We start from the raw sequence: 27045 nt of genomic DNA, 5'->3' as shown, positions 1-27045 counted from the left end.
AAGGGTGAGTATAAACATACCCAGTAAGGGACCCACTACCTGGCCCCTTAGGGAACAACAGTTAACTTCCTATTCAGGGGTACCCTACATAACAGTCTAGTGGTTCCGTAGAACGCACATATCAGTCTCGTGATCCCGAAGGATACACCTATCAGTCTAGTGATCCCGAGGGATGCACATATCAGTCTAGTGCTCTCGAAGGATGCACGTATCAGTCTAGTGCTCCCGAAGGATGCACATATCAGTCTAGTGCTCCGGAAGGATGCACATATCAGTCTAGTGCTCCCGAAGGATGCACATATCCGTAAGGTACACTACCCCATAGATGAAGCTAACCGTTACCCCTCAGTCCATACTAAACCGTCTACAACAGTCATACCCCAACAACACTCATATTACAATTTCGCCATAGGCTTCGCCAGTCAAATAAATATAGATTTAGACAACTACATCCTCGGTAGCTATAAGCGTCTCCGCTTCACACACCATTGTGATATCCCTAGATCCGAAAACTAGTCAATCAAACCGGACTCACCGTCATTCCACGACCAGACTCCATTACCAAAATCCAGACAAAAGACTACCACGTACCTAACCGTAAAATTTTTAGGGTCCATCGACATACTATTCCAATCCACAACGTAGCCCATTAACATAACTACAATCTACCGGACATCCGGCATCGATGCCTATCCGTACGCAATTCCTTAAACCCGATGGCACACAAGCTATAACTAACGGTCGCGTTACCTTTACATCAGACAAGATCATAGCGACGGTACTTAAAGTCAAACACACATGCATTTATTCAGTACAGTTATTAACGTGTAATCCCCTGTGGATTACTACGTTTCCAGCCTCGATCTGAGGTCCAGTAGTAGGAAAACCCTTACCTGATACTTGGTTATGCCCCCCGATCGAGTCCACGCTCAACGGATCCACCTAAACGAAAACACAAGGGTTTTAAACGAGGATACTAGTATATGGCAAACTCAACCTCTCTGTGAGGAGGTAACCCTGGAAGTTCTTCAGGAAAGACATCCGGATAGTCCCTCACCACCGGTTCTGATGACAGGGATACATCGACCTCTCTAGTATCCACCACGCTCGCTAAGATACCCCATGTACCCTGACTGAGCAGTTTACTGGCCCTGATGGCTGAGATTACCTGAGGCAACGACCTTGACCCTTCTCCCTTAAATTTAAAACTGGCCATCGAGGGAGGGTTAAACGCTACCTCCTTACGGGAACAATCTATGCTGGCTTGGTTAGCGGCCAACCAATCCATACCCAGGATTACATCAAAATCGAGCATGTCCAAGACTAACAGCGTTACTTCAATCACATGGCCTGCTATCTCAATCTGGCATGCTTTCACCTTTTCCTTCGACAACATACACTCCCCGGAAGGAGTAGATACTGATAGAACATGGCGTAAGGGCTCTACCTCTAAGCGGGCATGCAACACAAATGCGGAAGAGATAAAAGAATCTGACGAACCCGAATCAAACAAAACTAAGGCGTAATGCCCCAATACTGGAAGCGTACCTGTCACCACCGTGCCTGCCCTCTCAGCCTCAGTCTTGTTGGTAGCAAAGACTTTACCCTGATGTAGAGCACATGCTCCCTGATTCTGCGCATTCCCCGTAAGTCTCAACGGGCATCTGTCAGCTGTATGACCCTCTTGCCTACACTTAAAGCAAGTCCTGGTCCCGAATAAACAACGGCCCAGATGGTGCTTTCCACAAGTGGTACACAACGGCTTCCCTCTGGCAGCTTCCTCTGCCTCAAAAGGTTTCTGCTGTAAGCGGCAAAACTCACCACCTGATCTGAAGTTCCACTGTGGCACTAGAACAGGCTGCTGCTCAGCCTTCCTCTTCTGTCCCGAGGTTGAACCTCTACCAGCGGCCTTAGACGAGTTAACCCTCTCCTGTAAACTGAGATCCACTGCCAGGCGCAGTGCATCGGCATGAGTAGCGGGTCGGAAAGCTCGAACCAAACCCTGAATGTCGAGTCGGAGGCCTCTAACAAACTTATCAGCTCTGGCCGCCTCGGTCGCTATCATCTCGGGAGCGAAGCGGGATAACATGTCAAACTCCGCATTATACTGCTCCACTGTCATGTCACCCTGCTCTAAGTTCAGGAACTCTTGCCGCTTGGCATCTCTCAAACTCGCAGAGAAGAATTTCGCATAGAAACTCTCCTTGAACTGTTGCCACGTGATCTGACTCACATCACCACCTAGCATTCTCTCTGTAGTCTCCCACCATGCAGTACCTCTGTATGTCAACATGAAAACAGCACACTGAACTTTCTGATCCTCAGGGCACTTCATGTATCGGAATATGGTCTCAAAAGATGATAACCACAGCTGAGCCCTGGTGGGGTCCTCCAAAGACCCATCGAATGTCGTGGGATTATACTTCCTGAAATCCCTCAGGTGCTTGGCCTCTGCTGACAACTGATCCGGCACAACCTGGGGCACGACTGGTACTGGAGCAGGAGCTGGCGCTGGAGCTGGCGGGGCAGTTGCTGCTGCTCCCGCATCTGCATAATCAAATCCCTAAACCTCTGCTCCATGGCAGCTAGGTCCGCGTGAGTAACTGGCGTAGCCGGGTCAGTGGCTAGGCTACAGGCTGCACCTCAGGTTGAACACGTCCTGCTCCCCTTCCTCGGCCTTCTCGGCCACCCCTACGTGCACCTCTCCTTGGCGGCATTTCCCAAACAACCACCAATGATCCCTTTAGTCATAAGTGATAATTAACTTCGCAGTTTAACTTAGGTAAGGTAATGCATATAGAGTTATACATATAATTTCATGAGAGCGTACCTGACGAGTGGCAAGGATCGTTTTAGCCATAAGGACACAAAACACAGACTCACATTATAAGTCAGTCTACAGAACCTGAAACTTAGGCTCTGATACCAACTGTAACGACCCAACTTTCGGCACTAAGCTGAGGTCACTACTCAGTGCTAAGACTCGACCACAAAACACAAAATTCATAACGGACCGGTTACAATTCATTAAAACGTTAGAAATATTACAAAAGGAGTTTCGGGCCCTATTTAAATCACAGTCACAAAAGTTCCAAATAAAATACTGAGGTCATCAACTCAAAATCACAAAACCAAATATTCTAACAAAATACATCAGCGGAAGCATAAAGAAAACCAGACGCGTCCATATGGCCTTCACGCATCCTTCCTGCCTCTCGTCGGTCTGCCCCTCGCTGTGCCCTTACCTGAAAAGTTTAAGAAGAGAAAAGGGTGAGTATAAATATACCCAGTAAGGGACACACTACCTGGCCCCTTAGGGAACAACAGTTAACTTCCTATTCAGGGGTACCCTACATAACAGTCTAGTGGTTCCGTAGAACGCACATATCAGTCTCGTGATCCCGAAGGATACACCTATCAGTCTAGTGATCCCGAGGGATGCACATATCAGTCTAGTGCTCTCGAAGGATGCACGTATCAGTCTAGTGCTCCCGAAGGATGCACATATCAGTCTAGTGCTCCGGAAGGATGCACATATCAGTCTAGTGCTCCCGAAGGATGCACATATCCGTAAGGTACACTACCCCATAGATGAAGCTAACCGTTACCCCTCAGTCCATACTAAACCGTCTACAACAGTCATACCCCAACAACACTCATATTACAATTTCGCCATAGGCTTCGCCAGTCAAATAAATATAGATTTAGACAACTACATCCTCGGTAGCTATAAGCGTCTCCGCTTCACACACCATTGTGATATCCCTAGATCCGAAAACTAGTCAATCAAACCGGACTCACCGTCATTCCACGACCAGACTCCATGACCAAAATCCAGACAAAAGACTACCACGTACCTAACCGTAAAATTTTTAGGGTCCATCGACATACTATTCCAATCCACAACGTAGCCCATTAACATAACTACAATCTACCGGACATCCGGCATCGATGCCTATCCGTACGCAATTCCTTACACCCGATGGCACACAAGCTATAACTAACGGTCGCGTTACCTTTACATCAGACAAGATCATAGCGACGGTACTTAAAGTCAAACACACATGCATTTATTCAGTACAGTTATTAACGTGTAATCCCCTGTGGATTACTACGTTTCCAGCCTCGATCCGAGGTCCAGTAGTAGGAAAACCCTTACCTGATACTTGGTTATGCCCCCCGATCGAGTCCACGCTCAACGGATCCACCTAAACGAAAACACAAGGGTTTTAAACGAGGATACTAGTATAAGTCATTTTAAATGGTCCTAAGCAACATCCGTTGACTTATCCGAGGAAAGGAAAGCTATCTCCAATTTAACTTGCTGTGGGACCGTGAACTTGAGCGTCAACCCCTATTACCTTCAAGGAACGAAAGATAGGACCCAGTCTTACTCCAATATTCAAACTCGAAACGGTTATGGCAACATTAGGTAAATTATCAAAATGATCCTTACTGAAGACTCACCGTGACCCGAAGTGGAGGGAGAAAAGTATGGCTTAGGTGGCTCGGCTCGACTTGGCTCACCCTCGGCTCGGCTCGGCTTGGCTCACCCTCGGCTCGGCTCGGCTTGGCTTCGGCTCACAGCTCGGCTCGGCTCGGCTTGGCCTCGGCTCACAGCTCGACTCGGCTCGGCTTGGCCTCGGCTAACAGCTCGGCTCAACTCGGCTTGCGGCTCGACTTGGTTTTCGGCTCGGGTATGGATGGTGGCTCGGCTAGCTCGGGTCGGGTCGGGTTTGCAGCGCGATACGGGGCAACCACGAGCGACGGATCTCCGACGTTCGACGACCGTGATGAATCGCAGCTTGGAGGCATTCGACGACCGACCCTGCTTCAATGCGGCGGACGGCCGAAGGAGGGGCGCACGCCGGTGGCTGGCGTCGTGAGCCCGAGAGGAGATCAGAAATGGACGGGGCCGCGGCGGTCGAACGTTGAAGCTGGAAAGTTTCGACGAGGTAGACGGAGACGGACGACCACCACAGAGACGGAGATGGAGACGTGCGCGAACGGAAGGAAAAAAGAAAAGAAAACGGGCGGCGGCGTCGGACGATGTACGAAGAAGAAGAAGAAGGAGGCGGAACGGCTGGGGGAGGGTATCGCGCGCGGCTAGGGTTTTTTAAAAAAAAAATTCTTATTATGAATATATATATATATTAAATAAAAATAAATAAATAAAATAATGATAATAATATAAATAATAAAAGAAAATATTAAACAATAAAAATTAAATTAAATAATAAAAATAAAATTAATAATACACTATTAATATTAATTAATTATAATAATATTAATATCACATAATGAATATAATATTCAATAAAAAAATATAAAGTTTTAATATTAAATTATAATGGTAATAATAAATAATGATAATAAGACAAATCATATTATCTTATTATTTCATCATCTACAAAATTTTAAAATCACGAAAAATCCACATAAATGCTAAAATTTTACCTCGAAATTCGCGGCGTTACAACACGTTAGTAACTATACTGAATGAATTGATGCATGTTTGACTATTAAATATCGCTGTTATGCTCTTGTCTGATGTAAAGGTCACGTGACCGCTAGTTGTAGCTTGTGTGCCATCGGGTGTAAGGAGTTGTTTACGGATAGACACCGATGCTCGGATGTTCTCTATATTGTAGTTATGTTAATGGGCTACGTTGTGGACTGGAATTGTATGTCGATGGACTTTAAAGTCTTAAGGTTAGGTATGTGGTAGTCTATTGTCTGGATATTGATCATGGAGTTTTGTCGTGGAAGGACTATGAGTCCGATTCTGATTTGACTAGTTGACTGGATCTAAGGAATATCACAATGGTGTGTGAATTGGAAACGCATATAGCAACTGAGGATGTAGTTGTTTAAATCTATACTATCTGACTGGCGAAGCCTATGGCAAATTTGTAATATGAATGTTGTCGGAGTGTGACTGTTGTAGACGGTTTAGTATGGACTGAGGGGTAACGGTTAGCTTCATCTATGGGGTAGTGTACCTTACGGATAGGTGTATCCTTCGAGGTCACTAGACTGATACGTGCATCCTTCGGAATCACTAGATTGATATGTGCATCCTTCAGGATCATTAGACTGATATGTGCATCCTTCGGGATCACTAGACTGATATGTGCATCCTTCCGGATCACTAGACTGATATGTGCATCCTTCGGGATCACTAGACTGATAGGTGTATCCTTCGGGGTCACTAGACTGATACGTGCATCCTTCGAGATCATGAGACTAATGTGTGTGTTCTACGAAACCACTAGACTGTTTACGTTGGGTACCCCTGAATAGGAAGTTAACTGTTATTTCATAACGGGCCGAGTAGTGGGTCCCTTACTGGGTATATTTTATACTCACCTTTTCTCTTCTTTACCTTTTCAGGTAAGGGTACAGCGAGGGGCAGACCGACGAGAGGCAAGAAGGATGCGTGAAGGCCATATGGACGCGTCTGGTTTTCTTTATGCTTCCGCTGATGTATTTTGTTATTCGTTATTTTCCCCTGTTCTATCGAGTCATGTTCAGAATATTTGGTTTTATGATTTTGTGTTCGATGATTTGAGTACTGTATTTGAAACTCTCGTGACTGTGATTTAAAATAGGGCCCGAAACTGCTTTTGTAATATTTCTAAACGTTTTTAATGAATCGTAATCGGTCCTTTATGAGTTGTGTGTTTTGTGGTTGAGTCTTAGTACTGAGTAGTGACCTCAGCTTAGTCCGGAAAGTTGGGTTGTTACAGCCGCCTACCCAGCCGATCGCACAGCTGAGCAAACGCCCGTCGACCCGTGCTTCCAGCTGCCCATCCTCCGCAAATCGAAGCCCGACCCGCGTCTCCTCCACCTGGAAGCCGTTGCCGAGCAACTGCGTCTCCGTCAGGACCTCGCCGCCAACCGTCGGTCGTTGCCTCGCCATCACGACCGTCGATCGCGCGTCCATCCGCTTCCCCGTCGAACGCGCATCCAGCCACTCCGCGTCGCTACCCCAACCTGCGCGTTTCGTCTCCACCGTTGCTTGAACCTGAAATCTCGACCCGCGTGCCCGTGACTCCAATACTACGTGAAGCTGACCCGACCCGCGTCTCTTCTCTGTGACCCGAGCCGCACCTGCACCCTTCCGTATCGAGCTGCATGCGCGTTGGGCCTGCACCATAGCCGAGCCGCACGCCTGCGTGAGCCACGTGCCCCCGTGTCGAGCTGCGTCGCGTCCCAGCCCAATCGTTTCACCTGTCTCGAGCCGACCAGACGGTTCCTCTCTCCAGCCGAGCTAGTGAAGCCGCCAAGCTCCTTTTAACCCCATTTTGACCCATATTTTTTGGTAAGCCTCGATAGGTTTGATTTTGATTTTAATCTATCTACATAAGGTTATTTTGACCCTAACTAAGTAATTATTGGATTAAATTGACTAGTTAATTGGAAGTCGAGCTGGGAATTTGTTCAACTAAGTCCAAACCGAGTTCGGCCTTGATCTTGGGTAAGTCACTTCAAGTGGATTTTTGGACCTAAATTCTTTGAGAGTTAAATTATTAAATTGTGGTTTCCTAACCATTTAGAACTTTCGCTGCTTGGGGAGCGTGATTTTACTGCTAAAACTTGTTGAGCAACCTCTAGGTAAGAGATTCTCCTACTAGACCTCCGAATTACATTACAGAGACCGCATATATGAATATATGGTTACACATGATTGATAGCTAAGTATATAACTCAAGGTTATTGAGAGAGAGACTCACATTGAAATTGTGCTTACCGGTTGACTCTATGGTTAGCGTGATTAGTACGTCGACGCTATCACCTTCGCCCTAATGACATAGTTTTTGTGGTTGAGAATGACGTGACATAATATGTTACGGTTGATATGTTGTAGCATGATTTGACGTAATTATGACATGTTATGATAAGTTATGATGTGATTGATGAGATGTTGTGTAGGGGTCGCTCACGCTTATGACTGCGTATTCTGACGGGATTACCAGTCTGATATTGACATTGACATAGACATGATGTGAGTGATCCGGCGGGACCACTCACCGCCCGATCGTCTTAGGTGTCCCCTTGGGTTCACCAAAGACCAGCTTGTTCCTATGGGATCACAGATTGCACGTGCTCGGGGACGTGCCAGTTCAGGGGTACCACTCTTCAGGACTCTAATAGGAAGTTAACATGCATCTAGTGGGACTAGTAGTAGGTCCTTTACTGAGTATTTTGTACTCACTCTTTCCATTTCCATATTTTTCAGGCAGAGGTAGAGGTAAGGGCAAGGGAAAGCTGGCGAGCGACCAGAAGTGACCGTGGCGAGCCATAGGGATCTTATGCTTCCGCTCCATGAGATAGTTCAGATCTTAATGTTTGCGTTTTAGTTCATTCTTTATTTGTCATTTTATCTTTTTAAAATTTAGATAGAGCCCGAGTTAGGATTTCATTTTTATGTTTATCTCTAATCTCATTTGTCTATGCTTTTAAATGAAACTTTGAGGTTTTTTTTTATTTTATTTTTCCAAACTTTACAAATTTACTTATCTTTTAAATTAGTAATGGCTTCGACTTAGTATAAGGAGTTGGGTCGTTACAGTTTAGTAAATCAGTTTTACTTAAGTGCGTACTGGTCTATGATGTTTTACATGATCGTTTAGATTAATCGAAAAATTTGTGATTGTTTAGATATTAGTGTGGTATATATAAACGATCGCTTAATATTGTTTACATGTATTAAGAAGATCATTTATTAAGAAGATCATTTAGTCTTTATTAAAACATTGTGTGATTTGCATCGCCTGATAGTTTATGCTTGATAATTGTACGTTTAAATATAGTTTAGGAAATCGGTTTGACTTAAGTGTGTGGTGGTCTATGATGTCTTACATGATCGTTTAGATTAATCGAAAAATTCACGATCGTTTAGATGTTAGTGTGGTATATATAAACAATTTCTTAAAGCTATATGCACAATCTTTTACATTTCTCTACACTAATGTTTTTATATCTTTATACAATTAGTTTTTTATATCTATCTAAACGAATATAAACATTCAGTCAAAAGTTGATTAAAATTAAAAAATATAAACTGTACATGTACATCAACCAAAACAAACATTTTATTTAGAAATAGAATTTATTTGCCCAAAATTCTACTGCATACTATTGTCTAAACAGTTTCATGTTATTCATAATTAGACAATCACAGTCTGCATTTGTTACAAGGCATTCAATAAATTTGGCACAAAAAATCCCGCAATCTAATGAATCACCTTTTTGTAATGTTTTATTTGATATTACCACTGACCAAGGGCCACGTGAAACGTTTACTATGCGCATGTATTCTAGTAGCAATTGTCAGTGAGGGGATGCATCATGCAGGTATTGCAAGAGCTGCATCAACAAGTTTTTTTCAACATATTTTGGCGTTGAATCAATCACGTAGATCTTGCATTTCTTCACATCGGCTGCAACAGCCAACCAGTGTTCTTTTATGTTGATGCAGCCAATCACGTAGTTGACATCTCTCTACCCTACTTTATCTTAGATTTCACCAACAACTGAACTAAAATAGTAATCTAAATCTGGTTCTGACCATAGTGCTATGTGTGTTGTTGTGTCTGTCCATTCAACTTCCTTATTGTCTACTGTCAACACATGATTATCAAAAAGATGTTGCCTAATTATGCAGTGTTCTTTGTTGATTTCAGTCTTGAAGAACAAATAAAAAATTTTAGTCAAAATATAATTATGCAGTTTAACTTCTATAAAAAAAATTAAAGAATAATAACTTACCATAAATGACGAATCTAGTACTGTAAAAGTATATTTGCAAAGATGCTTCATATGCAATATTTTATGTTGCACGTGGTACAATAACAAATCCATGGTCTATAAAAAAATCAAACGATCATTTAATGAATAGAAGCGATAGTTTATCAAAATTATAGCCATCGTTTAGCAAGTGATCGTTGACAACATTCTTTTCTATACTAAGCGATCGCGTACAACGTTTTTTGTTTGCTTATCTAATCAAACAATCATGTATTATATATAAACGATCATTTATTTAGATAAATAATATTATACTCGATCGTGTAGTTTTATATATAAAATAAAATTTGGAAAGAGTACTTACGTCTTCTAGTATCCATGTTTTTTCTTCATGCTTTTTGAAAAATTCCTTCTTTCTTTTTGTGAACACGATTGTCCTCTCTTCATTAGTTGTTTTTCTAGATCTCTTCCAAGATAAGTATGTCTTCCACAATTTTGGATCCACTGGCCACATGGGATCATAACTATCTACATCTCGTAATTTGACATATGGGAAAGGTATTGTAGGTTTTAATATGACCTCCGTAGATGTTGTGGGTGGATTAACTTGTTGATCAAGCACTTTTTTATCTCCCATTTTACATAGCTTCCTTCTTTTTATTGGTCTTTGTTGTTCCTTCATTTCCTATAATGCACAATGTTAAACAACAAAATAATAATAATAATAATAATAATAATAATAATAATTGATGCAAAGTGCTTTAGAGTTCTTATATATACATACCAATGTAAAATTTTGTTTCTTAGTTACTGGTTCATTTTCTTCTTGTAACTCAACCAAAGTAACTGCTTGATCATTTTTTTTTGTATTTCCTACAATGCATAATATTAGATAAGAAACAAACTCTTAATTCAAAGGACTACTGTAACGACCCAACTTTCCGGACTAAGCTGAGGTCACTACTCAATACCAAAACTCGACCACACAACATAAAATTCATAACGGACCGGTTACGATTTCTTAAAACGTTAGAAATATTCCAAAAAAACAGTATCGGGCCCTATTTTAAATCACAGTCACAAAAGTTTCAAATAAAAACTCAGGTCATCAACTCAAAATCACAAAACCACATATTCTAACAAAAAAAAACATCAGCGGAAGCAATAAGAAAACCAGACGCGTCCATATGGCCTTCACGCATCCTTCCTGCCTCTCGTCGGTCTGCCCCTCGCTGTGCCCTTACCTGAAAAGTTAAAGAGGAGAAAAGGGTGAGTATAAACATACCCAGTAAGGGACCCACTACTGGGCCCGTTAGGGGACAACAGTTAACTTCCTATTCGGGGGTACCCTACATAACAGTCTAGTGGTTCCGTAGAACGCACATATCAGTCTAGTGCTCCCGAAGGATGCACACATCAGTCTAGTGCTCCCGAAGGATGCACACATCAGTCTAGTGCTCCCGAAGGATGCACACATCAGTCTAGTGCTCCCGAAGGATGCACACATCAGTCTAGTGCTCCCGAAGGATGCACACATCAGTCTAGTGCTCCCGAAGGATGCACACATCAGTCTAGTGCTCCCGAAGGATGCACACATCAGTCTAGTGCTCTCGAAGGATGCACACATCAGTCTAGTGCTCCCGAAGGATGCACACATCAGTCTAGTGCTCCCGAAGGATGCACACATCAGTCTAGTGCTCCCGAAGGATGCACACATCAGTCTAGTGCTCCCGAAGGATGCACATATCAGTCTAGTGCCCCCGAAGGATGCACATATCCATAAGGCACACTACCCCATAGATGAAGCTAACCGTTACCCCTCAGTCCATAATAAACCGTCTACAACAGTCACCCCAACGACATTCATATTACAGTTCCGCCATAGGCTTTGTCAGTCAGATAGTATAGGTTTAAACAACTACACACTCAGTTGCTATACGCGTCACCAATTCGCACACCATTAGGGAAAACCCTAGACCCAATCAACTAACCAACAAAAACCGGACTCACTGTACTTCCCCGTCCAAACTCCATGATCAACATCCAGACCAATGATTACTACATACTGAACCGTAACTTCAAGGTCCATCAACATAAAATTCCAATCTACAAATTAGCAGTCACAGTACCTTTACATCAGACAAAATATAATAACAGTGCTTAACAGTCAACACACATACAGTTATTCAGGACAGTCACTAACGTGTAATCCCCTGTGGATTACTACGTTTCCAGCCTCGATCCGAGGTCCAGTAGTAGGAAAACCCTTACCTGAAACTTGGTTATGCCCCTCGATCGAGTCCACGCTCAACGGATCCACCTAAACGAAAACACGAAGGTTTTAATCGATGATACTAGTTGAAGTCATTTTAAATGGTCCTAAGCAACATTCGTTGACTTACCCAAGGAAAAGAAAGCTATCTCCAACCAAGCCTGCCGCGGAACCAGAAAACTCGAATGTCAACTCTTTAATACCTTCAAGGGATAAAAGGTAGGACCAGATCTTATTTCAAATATTCAAACTCAAATCGGATGTAGCAACATTAGGGAATTCATCAAAACACTCCTTATCGAAAACTCACCGTGACCCGGAGTGGAGGAAGGAAGGCTTAGGTGGCTCGGCTCGGCTTGGCTTGGCTCACTCTCGGCTCGGCTCGGCTTGGCCTCGGCTCACTCTCGGCTCGGCTCGGCTTGGCCTCGGCTCACAGCTCGGCTCACTCTCGGCTCGGCTCGGCTTGGCCTCGGCTCACAGCTCGGCTCACTCTCGGCACGGCTCGGCTTGGCCTTGGCTCACAGCTCGGCTCGGCTTGGCCTCGACTCAGCTCGGCTCGGCTCAGCTTAACTCGGCTTGGTTCTCGGCTCGGTTCGCGGCTCGCGGCTCGGCTCACTCGGCTCGGCTCGGCTTAACTCGGCTTGGTTCTCGGCTCGGCTCGTGGCTCGCGGCTTAACTCGGTTCGCGGCTCGGCTCGCGGCTCGGCTCGCAGCTTGAAACACGGGTCGGATTTTATTCGGGTTTTCGGGTCGGATCGGCTTGAAAACGGGCAACCTCAACGACAACCTTCGGGCGTTCGATGACGGGGATGTGTTGCGGCTGGGAGGAGTCCGACGACTGCTCTGTTTTCACGCGGCGGAGGACGACGGCTTGACGGCGGACACGGTGGGACGATTTGAAACCGAGAGGAGATCCGAAATGGGAGGGAGCCGCCGCGGACGAAAATGCTGAATTCGAAGACGTTGCCGACGCCAGAGATGGAAACAGGGACGGAATGCGATGGTTTGATGGGGATGGAGGTGACGCCGTGCACGGAGAAGAGATGGTGGACGACGGCGCTGAAACGGAAGGAGAGAGAGATGGCTGCGGCGCACGAGGAAGACGAAACGAAAAAAAGATGAATGGGGGGGCTCGCGCGCGTTTTAGGGTTCAATTTATAAAAAAAATTATTATTATATATATATATATAACTTTTAATTAATAATAATATATAAAATATTATTATATATATATATATACATTAACTTTTAATAATTAATTAATAACAATAATAATAATACTAATAATAATAATAAAAGATAATATTAATATTAAATTATATATAAAGGTTATAATAAATAATAATAATAATAATAATATAATTACTATTATATTATTATTATATAAATTTACAAATATTAATTCGGAATTTTCAGAAATTACTCCAAAATTTAACATTCCCGAAAAATTATATAAAACGTAAGAAAAGTTTACCTCGAAAATTCGGGGCGTTACAACTACACATTTGTTGTGTATACATACCAATTGAGATTCTATATTTTCAGTCGAAGTATATTACTGCACATTGTCAATTATTGAACTTTGTTCCTCAATTACTGGTTCATTTTCTTTTTGTATCTCAACCAAAGTAACTACTTGATCATTTTTTTTTGTATTTCCTATAATGCATAATATTAGATAAGAAAAAAAAATCTTAATTCGAAGGACTACACAATTGTTGTGCATACATACCAATTGAGTATCTATTTTTTCAGCTAAAGTAGATTGTTGCACATTGTCAATTGTTAACTTCGTTCCTCAGCTACTGGTTCATTTTCTTTTTGTATCTCAATCAAAGTAACTGTTTGATCCCTACGATGCATAATATTAGATAAGAAACAAACTCTTAATTCAAAGGACTACACAGTTGTTGTGTATACATACCAGTTGACATACTTCATTTATAATTGAAATTGATGGTGGCACTTCGTGAATTTTAAAAATTTGTTCCAATGGAGCTAATGCAAGATCTTTAAGAGTACTTGATGGTAATATCTCACAAAGTGGAAGTGGTTAGCTCATAAGTGGAAGAGTAGTAATCATTTATGGCAGGTTTTTTTCTTTCTGATTTTGAACATTCATATTATCAGATATATTGCTTATAGTTAATAGTAAGTCTGCATCCCTACCATCTATGCTAATATCACTGCCTGATTCCTCTTGATGTTCTGGTGATGTTGTTTTTTGTTTCCTAAACAAAATGAGAAAAAAAAAAGAGAAAAAGAAAAAAAATACAATTGTTACTTATCTAAAATGTAAGCAATTTTCATCAATATAAAGCAGTAAATAATGAATGAAATGTTAACCTTTAAGTTTCCATGGTAAGTTCTTGAGTATGTTGTTCTTCAACATATGGTTGCTAATTGCTTATCATATCTTCTCTTTTTTTATGATCATTATTTTTGTCCATATTGTCATGATTAAAATCATCATAATCATCATGAAGATCATCTTAGAAGTGATGAGTATCATCATTCCCTTGACCTGATTCTAATAAATAAATAAAAATAAAAATAAAATAAAATAAATCGATTGCTAAATGATCATGTATACAAAAGCAAACGATGATGTATCCTATCTAAACAATCGTGTAACTGTGATAATCAATTGTTGAAATATGATAGGCGATCGGATATTTTAGTTAAACGATCGTCTATTTAAACAACTGATAAACGAAATACTTTATGAAACCAAAGTTTACCTGGACCAATCTCTCCAACATGTGTTTCATTTCTGAAAGCTCCAACTATTGCTTTCTAATTGCGTCATCCATCCTACAGACTATAAAACTTAATGTGGATAAATCCTTACAAACTTCATTGATGTCATTTTTTAGTTTTTTGTAGGATTTCGAATGACTTCGTTCTGGTTTGTCATTGGATCTAAGAACGTTTCTTGTTGGTTATTGGATGCATTTCAGATTGGTCAACCACTGTTTGTCTTTCTTTTCTTCGTGGTGATGGTTGCATAGCATAATTAAGTCTACCAACATTTTCATTGTACTGAAACAGTGGAGATAAGGTTGATCGCATATTATTCAAGTCATTATGATCCATTGATTGATTGTTCATAATATCAGCAGGAGTATTGGTATCACTTCTATTAATATCTGACATGGATTCATCGTCCTTAATTTCAATATTATGATCCCCTTGAATTTGACTCTTCATGAAAGCTTTCTCTTGGGTTGATAGCTTCAGTTTAGGTTGAACAACTATCTGCAATGTTATAATAAGAGAATAGTTAATACGTTGTATATCAAACTAAGCTAGTAAACGATTGTCTATAAAATCATATGATACTCGATATGGTATCAATTAAACGATATTACATTAAGCTAAACGATCATCTATAAAATGATACAAGATCGATCATGTTTCAACTGTAAATGATTGTGCAATTTTTTTTAAATGATCGCTGACAATTTTTACTTACATTTTTGTTGTTGAATATGTTTTTCTGCAACATTTTGTACGATGAAGCTTATGTACAATTCCATCTTAATATTCTAGGGATTGATCTCTTACTATCTTTTGTGGTTTGGTGCTCATTTGTTGTTGAGAGTGTTTCATAAGTCCACATCTAAAACAGTCAAACAAATATGTTAATCTTTGATGTTTAGTTTGTATTTAACTAAAGTATATAAACAAATAAAAATCACCTAAAAATCAAGTATGTAGCCTTTGACGTTGTAGTATGCCACTGCTTTCGAACTTCTTGCCTTCTTTAACTTGTATGCTTCATTTTTCCCTCGTAGAATTGTTTTCAAGTTGTTGAGCAAATGAATGCAGAATAAAGTTGACCAATCAAAGTTCTTAAAAATTTCTTTATCATTTACTCTTCTCAAAACATCCATATTAAACTGCGTTTTTTTATCCATCCTGACAATCACAGTTTCAATAAAAAGAGCTAAGGCAACCTTCACAGCATCATCATTATTCGTAAAGTCAAAATTTTTGAAAATTTCCTTAACTTCCAAGCACGTTATTATCTTCTTGTTTTGTAATCCAATTGAAGGCTTTGTAGGCACTTATTGTCATAATTTTTATCCAATGTTACATTGGTTTGCCACAATCCGGTTATGATGTTGAATTCGTTTTGGGTGAAATGGACATTTTTTCCCAAAATAGAAAAATAGATTCCATTTGGGTTGACTTCTTTAGGTATCTGCCTCAGCAAGAAATGACGGATTAACTGGCTGTTTAAGACCATGTTGACATTTAGTATTAGACAAAAAATTGTTTTGTGGAACATTTGCAGAAATTCCTTAGTCAGTTTATCCTTAATAAGAGTGCCAATCTTGTGCACTTGGCATGAGATAGTGACAGGAAAGTATTTGTTTCTAGGTACAGCCATCTTAAAAATAATGATCATAATATATTTTTGTTATATACACGATTGTTTATAAAACACTAAACCCTAAAATTAATATGCAAGCACTAAACATCGTTTAGACTATATATTGTATCTTTGAATCAAATATACACGATCTTCTAGTCTAGGTTAAAGTATCGTTTACTTGATGTAACAGATCGTTTAATCCAAACAGAAAGACGTTCATAATACAATTAATCGAAAAATAATAATAAATTGAAATGTTTAACAATCTCGAGAATAAAACTTTAAACGAATCAAAAATGCTTAATGTCATAGTACGAGAAGTTCAGTAACAAAAATTTAGAGTTATATTGAAACATACCTTTTGACGTTGAAGAGAAAAATGGACGTTTGAGAGAAAAGAAGTAAGGGAATAAGAAATCTTTCAGACGAAAAGCAAAGTGATTAGTGCGTTTGTATATTGTGAAGTGACAGAAAACAAAGAAGACGGTACATATATTGTTGGTTTTTACCAAAGAGGCAATATTGTAAATTTGCATGCTTTTTTAAAATGTCGAATCGCATTCAACATGTCAGCACATAATTTTAAATGATATGTGTAAACGATTATTTAAGCTTATTGTTTAATATATATAAACAATCGTATAATTATGTCCAAACGATCTGTGATTTTATCTAAACGATCTGGTTATATGATTTACGTGATGGTAATATATGTTGTTGTACATTTTACATAGCAACGATGCTTCTATACAAGTTACGCAAACATGAAGGATATTGTTTAAAAGACTATGTAGTATAAAATATAAAGAGTGAAATGGAATACGTTTTACAGGATAGTTTAGGATATAAAGAGTGAAATGGAATACAAATTACTCGAGTATAAAATAAAGAAATTTTCAAAAGTTAAATTTAAAGATTTGAAGCTTTACAAACACTATCAATCACCTCTAAAATATTGAGAAATTTTTAGATCAAAGGATGGAGCGGAATCAATATATTCTTGAGTTGACATTCTTCTTTCGTTTTTCTTGATATTTTCTTCTTGTGTTGAGATTGGTTGTCTCCATATCATTTTTGAAACTTTTGTCTTTTTTTACTCACCACAATTATTTTATTTTTTCTTTTCTTTCTTGTTTCCAGTTCTTGTGCTGCATGTTCTTCACTGATATCAGTGTCAATTTCTTCTTCAGTTTCCTAATTATCAACATCATCATCTTCTATCAACTTTTGTTTCACTTTTGTTGTATATTTTTTATTTTCTTCCTCACGTTTGTCATCTTGTTTTTCTAATTTTCTCTTCAACGATTACAATATTTCCCAATTGAATCTGGCTTCGTTTTGTTTTGTCTTCCTGGCTCCTATTTTCAGCTTCCTCTTTGTTTTCTCCATCTTCAACTTCAATTGTTTGAATTTAAAAAGAGAATGTGTTGTCAAAATGATTGTGCAAGAAAATGTGGACAGTTGTGCAATATAAAGATCATTTAAATATGTAACGCGATTGTGTAAAATATATAAATGATTGTATAATATAAATACATGATCATGAAACCAGTTGAATAGCAGAGAAATTAAAATGTGTGTGAACTAAATGAACAGTCGTGTGAAATATATAAACGATCCTGTAAAATATATATAAACGATCATTTAACATAAATAAACGATTGTGAAACTAGTTGTATATTAAACAAATTAAAACCTGTGTGAACACTTGTATTTTTTGTGTTTCTAAATTTATGATTTCGTTGTTCTCTTCTTCTTCTTCATCTATCTGCAAGCACATAAAGTAAGAATGTACAGAGACATTATGAAGAAAACACATCCAAACAGAGTTAGACTTCTATCTTTGTCTACACGATATAATTATATTTATTGCGGCAATATTTGTGTTTTGGGTGTTTTTAAATCTATAGTTGCTATTGTTTCCAAACTACTTTATGGTTCCAAAACGTCAGTTTCCTGTAAAGAAAAAGAAACAACATAATCGTGTTTTATTTGGAAATTAAGCAACATTAAACAAAAGAAAGGAGAACATAATGAATAAGACACTAATTGTAGAGCAAAGTGTTGTTGCATACTTCACCATTGTATTAACTTCTTCATCGCCATCAAGAAGACCAAGGCTACAAGTAGGTGGTCTATTTTTCTCCAGGACTTTTGTATATGCAATTTCTTTCTCATTTTGTTATTGTTGAAGTATGGCTGATAGTGGTGGAACATTCAAGCTTCTGATAATTTGTCGAAAACAAATTCTTGAACAACCGAAGGTGAAGAACGATTGATGAAGAAGAAATTCTATAGTTCTGTTGAAGTAGTTAGAAGAATATAAATGATTGACGAAGAAGATGAACAACAAAAAAGTAGTGAAGAAGATAAATGATTGTAAAGAAGATGAAAAGTCTAAGCAAGAGCCTTCACCTTGTTATAGCCCCTTCATTTTGATGGTATTTTTGTAATTATGAGTGATTTGAGCTACTTTCTCTAAATGATCGTCTATAGTTACATATAGGATCGTTGAAGCTACTCTACATGATTGTTTACATCTAAAGTTTTTCGTCATATTTTACTGTTTATTACCTTATCGTTTAGATATATGGTAATGTACATAATCGTGTATGATGATCGTTTTTAATCGTTTATACTTTCATACATGATCAGATGCACATATGAGATAATCGTTAAAGATAATCTACACGATCGTTTATATCTAAAGTCTTTCATTATCGTTTAGCATTTATTTTTTGATCATTTTATATATTTGATAATTTACAAGATCGTGTATCAATTGTATATTATTCTACACGATGGTGTCTAATAATCGTTTAATAACATTAATTGGGCGTGCGCGAACGATTAATCACACGTTTATTGGGGGTATTTTTGGTATTTCAGATTGTGGGCCTATGGACTTTTTCCATTTCTGAAATTGTTCTATTGAGTGTAAATAATTTTTCGCTTTGTTATATTATTGGAAAGACCCCTATTAAATATTCAAATCTCAAAATTCCAATTTCCAAAAATATCTTTCTTATTAAATATCTTTTCAAATTTCAAATTTCAAAAATACATTTCCTTATTAAATATCTTTCCAAATTTCAAATTCCAATCTCCAAGTATTTTTAAAAAGATATATATTAACAAAATATGTTATTAAAAAATATATTAAACAAATATTTGCAATCCACCTATGTTAACAAAATGATTTGTTACCATAACTATTTTCATTTTGATTCTAAATGAAAATTAGATATTCTTGTCATACAATAGAATTAGATATTTTGATTCTAAAAAACATTAGATACTCTAATTTCCATACAATAAAATTATTCTTGCCATACTTTTTTCATTGTGATTCTAAAAAAAGTTAGATATTTTGTTAATACCAATGGATTGCAAATATTTGTTTAATATATTTTTAATAACATATTTTGTTAATATATATCTCTTTTAAAAGAATTAGAGATTAAAATTTGAAATTTGAAAAAATATTTTTAGAGATTGTAATTTGAAATTTGGAAAGAGATTTTTGAAAATTGAAATTTAGAGATTTAAATATTTAATATATATATATATATATGCCATCTCAATAAAAACACATTATTTTAAAAAAAATCCTTTTCCACTCCTAAAAATGTTCTAAGCTTTTTAGGTGATTCATGAATACGTGACCAGAACAAAAGGACAATTTTAGAAAAATAGACAAACAAAGTTTTTACCTTAATGAAAATGATCAAACAACTAATTTTATGTAATGTCCCAAAAAATAAGATAATTTGGGAGATAATTATTTTAGTTTTGTTTAATTAGATTTGATTTATTGAGCGTTATTTTGAATTCATTTAATGAGAATTATTTGATTTGTGTGGGAATTGAAATTAATTAAATATTTGTTGGATGAATATTTAATTAATGAGAGGTTTTGGCATGTGGTGTTTGTTAACTTTATGATTAAATTGTAGGTTAAAGAGGATTAAGTAAAGTTGTGGATTTTAGTGTTGTTGAAGTTGAATTTAATTAAATAATTATGGATGTTATTTAATTAAATTGTAGGGTGGAAAGTTTGTTGTAAATTTAATAATTATATGTATATGTGAAAATATATATAGTTATTATGTTAAAGGAAAAGAAAATTATATTTGTTGAAATATAATTATTTAAGGAAAAGATAATTGTATTTTTGAGAAAGAATATTTTTAAGGGAGAAAAGGAAAAATAATTATATTTTGGGTAAATATAATTATTTATAAAAGAATATTTATTTTCGAGAAAGATAAATAATAATTAATTATTGTGAAAGATAATTAATTATTAGGAAAAAAAGATAAATAATAATTAATTATTATGGAAGATAATTAATTATTTTGGAGAAAGATAAATAATAATTAATTATTGTAGAAGATAATTAATTATTCTGCAGAAAGATAAATCTTGATTATGTAGTGGAGTTGTTATGGTTGGGTTAAGATAATTCATGTTGGAAGTTATAAGTGATTTATTGGAAAAGATTTGATTAATTAAATTAATTGAGGATTTAAGTTAATTTGAGATTTTGGAGGGAAAAGTTAGTTTTGGTGGAATTGGATTTAATTGAGTATATATATATATATGGATATATATATATATATATATATATATATATATATATATATATATATATTTAATTAATAAATTGGAAAAGTGTAGTTAATTATATTATGGAATATAATTATATTTGTTTTGAAAATAAGATAATCCATGAGGAGAGAGATGTTTGATTTTGATTGGACGAAAAAGATATATATTTATTTAAAAGAGAGAATAATGATTTAAATCAATATATATGTTTATTGTAGATTTTGGTGAGAGAAAAATAATAATAATAAAAGATGTATTATTATTATTATTAATGGTTATAAATGTCTAAGATTTTGTGCATTTAAGACATTTATTTAGGAAAGATAATGAAAATAAAGATATATGTATATATTTGGTATTATATATATATATATATATATATATATCCTAAAAGGAAAAGAAAATAATAATAATAATAAATATTATTGTTATTATTTGAGTTTATAAATAGCATTGGAATGCTTAAGTTAGAAAATAAAGGAAAGAGAAAAAGGTTCTTCATCTTCTTCTCTAAGATAAAACTCGAAGAATTGATGAATTTTCTCATCAAGGTTTAGATAATTTTTCAACCTCCATTTGGTCAAGTTTGGTAAGCCAAGGTAATTAAATTAATAATTTATTAATTTAATTTTGGATCTAATTGGAGTTTCTTTAAAGGTTCAGTTGGTTAAATTTTTAGATTTAATCTTGGATTTTTCGTAATTAAGGTTGAATTGGTTTCAACCTTAAATTTTGGATAAGTTAAATTGGAAAATTTTAGATACTAGCCATTCGTAAATTTTATTAATTAAGTTATTGATTTTCTCTTATTGTTTAGAATCTACTTTAATTGGGAAATTACTTTCAGCAAAGAAATACTTTTAGACAATCTCAAGGTAAGGGATTCTACTATTAGACATTCGAACTAAATTTAAGAGACTGCATGTATTTACAATTATGCATTGATGGTAGCTAAGATGCATAATGTGATGCTATAGATGATGATTGATATTAAAATTGATGATGATGACTAATACTATGATTGACGATGATGATTGGTATGTTTATGATGTTTATGATACATGATATATTAATCACATGAATAAGGACGTTACGATTAATATTCATGTCATGTTAAGATGTTTATTATGATGTTACATGCTTGGGATTGTGGTGTGTCTATTAACTTTGTCTGTTAAGCTTTTTACCCCACCTGTATTGTGGTCCTATCTATGGGGTCACTCGCACGACTAGGGGTGTTCCTACGGGATCACTCGCACGATTTAGGGGTGTACCTACGGATCACATGCACGGTTAAAGGATAGTTATATTGTGTATACGGGGTCACTCGCACGACTAGGGATGTTCCAACGGGATCACTCGCACGATTAGGGGTGTACCTACGTATTACATATATGTTCATGGAGTGTATACGGGATCACTCGCACGACTAGGGGTGTTCTGACGGGACCACTCGCACGATTAGGGGTGTACCTACGTATTACATATATGTTTATGGAGTGTGTACCTGCGATCACTCACACGACTAGGGGTATTCCTACGGGATAACTCGCACGATTTAGGGGTGTTCGTAAGGTTTCACTCACTCAAGTGTGCTCCATTGGACACACAACGTTATGATTATGTTTCTAACGGAAAGTTAACAGATCACCTAGCGGGACTAGTAGTGGGTCCCTTACTGAGTATATTTATATACTCACTCTTTCCTATGTTTAATATTTCAGGCTAAGGTAAAGAACTTAAGAAGCTAGCAAGCGACAGCGAGGGATCCGTGACATGCAATATGGGGACACAGTTCAGCTTCCACACTCATTTATATGTCTTTCAGTATGTTTAAAATTTAACCATTTTACTTAAAGATTTTATTCTATTTATTTGTTTTTAGTTCTTTAAAATTGTTAGAACCCGCGGGTCACGTTTTCAAATTATTTTCGTTAATTTTGATAATCTTATGTTTTTCGTGAACGTTTTGATATTAATTTTATAAAGATTTTAGTTATCCTCTTTTTAAAAAAGTGTCTTTTGATGTTTATCTTTTTAGTAATGACCTTAACTTAGTTTAAAAGTTCGGGTCGTTACATTTTAATACTATTTAAAAATTTAATGATATGAACAAAAATACCTCTGCTACCAAATCTCTATAATTAGGGTGTATTTAAAAAAAAGATCTACCAACTTAAAACAAAATTGTTAAACTTAACCTCTTTAAAGCTCATGAATTTAAATTTCAATATATGCAAAACAATGTTTTTCAAAAAAAAAGAGCTATTTAAATAAAATATGATATCAAAACGGGTCTTTTAAAGAATATAACAAAGCGGAAAAATATTTACACTGTATAAAATAGTTTCGAAATGGAAAAAGCCTACCGGACCATAATGGAAAATAACAAAAATACCACTGTTAACAACGCACGTAATATATTTGGTACACAATCGTTTAAATTTGATTGTTTAGATTTGGGTAGCCAAATCTAAATGATTTTTTTTCAAGATTCTTTGTACACAATCGTTTAATTTGGTTACACGATCGTTTAGACTTGGTACACGATTGTTTAGATTTTATCACGGTCGTTTAGATTTGGCTATCTAAATCTAAACGATTTTTTAAAGATTCTTTGAAACACGATCATTTCAATTTGACTACCCAAAATCTAAACAACGTTTTTTTCAAGATCTTTTATATTCAGTACACGATCTTGAACAATTAAATAACAATTTGTAAAAAAATAAAAAAATAGATCTTTTATATTTAGTACACGATCTTGAACCAAATAATAGTTTGAGAAAAACATTGAAAAAAAAAAGAAGAGGAAGAGAAGAAAGACAATGGAAAGAAAAAAAAATTGCAGAAGAGGTAGAGAAGAAAGGCGATGAAAAGGAAGGGCAAACCTGGAATATTTAAAAAAATGACCATCTTCATGAGCTTTTCCATTTTGTTAAAGAGCTGTAAACATTTTGTCGGTTTGTTATATTTATGAAAATTTCCCATATCAAAGCTAACTTTACATAATATCATAAAAATGAAAGTAAAGCTAAAAGTTAACATTATATTATTATAAATATTATAATTATATGTTAAATAGATGCCCATATGTCTATTGCCAAGTATCAAAATATAACAATTCTATTTGTCGTCCATGTATCTAAATATGACACAACATTAGTATCCATGATAATTCAATATCTACTTGCCATGTTGCCTATAAATATAGATTTATTTGTGGATCTTGGAAGACACGTATGGTTGGGTTTCAAAATAAAATGGAGAGAGTAGACATTGAGATTTATTTTGGAGACTTTTATATTTTTATATTTTATATTTTCTTAATTTATTATTTATTTTATTAGTTATATATTTTATTTTGTTTATTTTAATATCATATATTCTAGCTATTCATCTTTACGTTGTGCCTTGTTTTTACAAAAAGCATACATAATTAAAAATTAATACTAGAAAATTATTGTTTTAGTATAAAAATAAAAATGTATATTATTGAAAACTAGAAAATTTATTATTTTATGAGTTGATTTTCACCAACAACTAGTCAATTTTGTCGAGAGATAAAAAATGCCATGGTTTGTGGTGAAAGGTTGACCTGTGCGATTGGAGTACGTAGTTTCCTTGGCTTAGCAGGTTACTATAGGCAGTTTGTTGAGGATTTCTTCATATTACACTATTACAAAATCGACTTTACTTGACACTAGCTATTTCTATCACGTTTTTTTCAAAAAATGCCAAGTATTGACCATTTTAAAGGAAAAGTGTCAAGTATAGTCTCAAAAAAGCGGAGTTTTTCGAAGGTTTTTGAATTATCTTACGTTAACCTTCACTTGACGTTTTTTTCGCGTCAAGTATAAAGGACATTTTACTTGACGTTTTATTCGCGTCAAGTATTGCGAACATTTACTTGACGCGAAAAAAACTATTTTGAAAAAGATAAAATTTTCACCAAATTTTTCGAATTATTTTACGTTAGTCTTTACTTGACATTTTGTGTCGTGTCAAGTATAGTGGAGATTTTACTTGATGATTTTTTTAGCTTCAAGTATAGTTGGCATTTGCTTGATTTGGAAATAACGTCAAGTATAGTTATGTAACGCCCCGAATTTTCGAGGTAAATTTTATCTTTTGTGGGGATACGAAATTTTTTTTAATTTAATGTTTTGTAAATTGTTATAATAATAATATGATATTAATTATATTATTATTATAATTTATTATTATTATTATAATTTATTATTGTTATTATTACTATTAATTAATATTATTAGTATTATTATTTAATATTATTATTACATTATTATTATTATTAATTATATTATTATTATTATTATTATTATTATTATTATTGAATATTATTATTATTATTATTATTATTATTTAATTTAATATATATATATATATATATATATATATATTTTTTTTAAAAGAAAGAAACCCTAACTTACTGCGCGCGCCGTTCTCCCCCCCCCCCCCCCCCCCGCCGTGAATTTTCTTCTTCTTCTTCTTCTCCCTTCCTCGCCCGAAGCCGTCCGTTCTTCACCCGACGATTTCCTTGGCCGCCTTCGTCTCTTCGCCATCCATCCTCTCCGTCTCCGTCCGTGTGGTAGTCGTCCGTCTCCGTCCACGTCGTCGAAACTTCTAGCTTCAACGTTCGACAGCCGCAGCCCCCCCTCTATTCTGATTTCCTCTCGGGCACACGACGCCAGCCACCGGCGTGCGCCCCTCCTTCCGCCGACGCCCGGTCGCTATCCGTCGCGTTGAAGCGGAGCCGGTTGTCGAACGCCTCCAAGCTGCCATTCTTCACGGTCGTCGAACGTCGGAGATCCGTTGCTCGTGGTTGCCCCGATTTCAGTCGACCCGACCCGAGAACCCGTTTCCAGTTCGACCCGTGTTTCAAGTTGCGAGCCGCGAGTCGAGCCGCGAGCCGAGCCGCGAGCCGAGTTGAGCCGAGCCGCAAGCCGAGCCGCGAGCCGAGTTGAGCCGAGCCGCGAGCCGAGTTGAGCCGAGCCGCGAGCCGAGTTGAGCCAAGCCGCGAGCCGAGTTGAGTCGAGCCGCGAGCCGAGTTGAGCCGAGCCGAGGCCAAGCCGAGCCGAGCCGAGGGTGAGCCGAGCCGAGGCCAAGCCGAGCCAAGCCGAGGGTGAGCCGAGCCGAGCCGAACCGAACGCCTCCAAGCCAAGCCGAGCTCCCTGTTCACCGAGCCACCTAAGCCTTCCTTCCTCCACTCCGGGTCACGGTGAGTTTTCGGTAAGGATATTTTTGATGATTTTCCATAATGTTGCTATATCCGATTCGAGTTGGATATTGGAATAAGCTTTGGTCCTATCTTCAATCTCTTTAAGGTATTAAGGAGTTGACGTTTAAGTTCTCGGATTTCCGCGGCAGGCTTGGTTGGAGATAGCTTTCTTTTCCTTGGGTAAGTCAACAGATGTTGCTTAGGACCATTTAAAATGACTTCAACTAGTATCATCAATTAAAACCTTCGTGTTTTCGTTTAGGTGGATCCGTTGAGCGTGGACTCGATCGAGGGGCATAACCAAGTTTCAGGTAAGGGTTTTCCTACTACTGGACCTCGGATCGAGGCTGGAAACGTAGTAATCCACAGGGGATTACACGTTAGTGACTGTACTGAATAACTGTATGTGTGTTGACTGTTAAGCACTATTATTATATTTTGTCTGATGTAAAGGTACTGTGACTGCTAATTGTAGATTGGGATTTTATGTTGATGGACCTTGAAGTTACGGTTCAGTATGTAGTAATCATTGGTCTGGATGTTGATCATGGAGTTTGGACGGGGAAGGACAGTGAGTCCGGTTTTGGTTGGTTAGTTGATTGGGTCTAGGGTTTTCCCTAATGGTGTGCGAATTGGTGACGCGTATAGCAACTGAGGGTGTAGTTGTTTAAACCTATACTATCTGACTGACAAAGCCTATGGCGGAACTGTAATATGAATGTCGTTGGGGTGTGACTGTTGTAGACGGTTTAGTATGGACTGAGGGGTAACGGTTAGCTTCATCTATGGG

This window comes from Cucumis melo, chromosome 3 (assembly GCF_025177605.1).
Source record: "Cucumis melo cultivar AY chromosome 3, USDA_Cmelo_AY_1.0, whole genome shotgun sequence".
Lineage (NCBI taxonomy): Eukaryota > Viridiplantae > Streptophyta > Magnoliopsida > Cucurbitales > Cucurbitaceae > Cucumis > Cucumis melo.
This window is presented reverse-complemented; position numbering follows the sequence as displayed.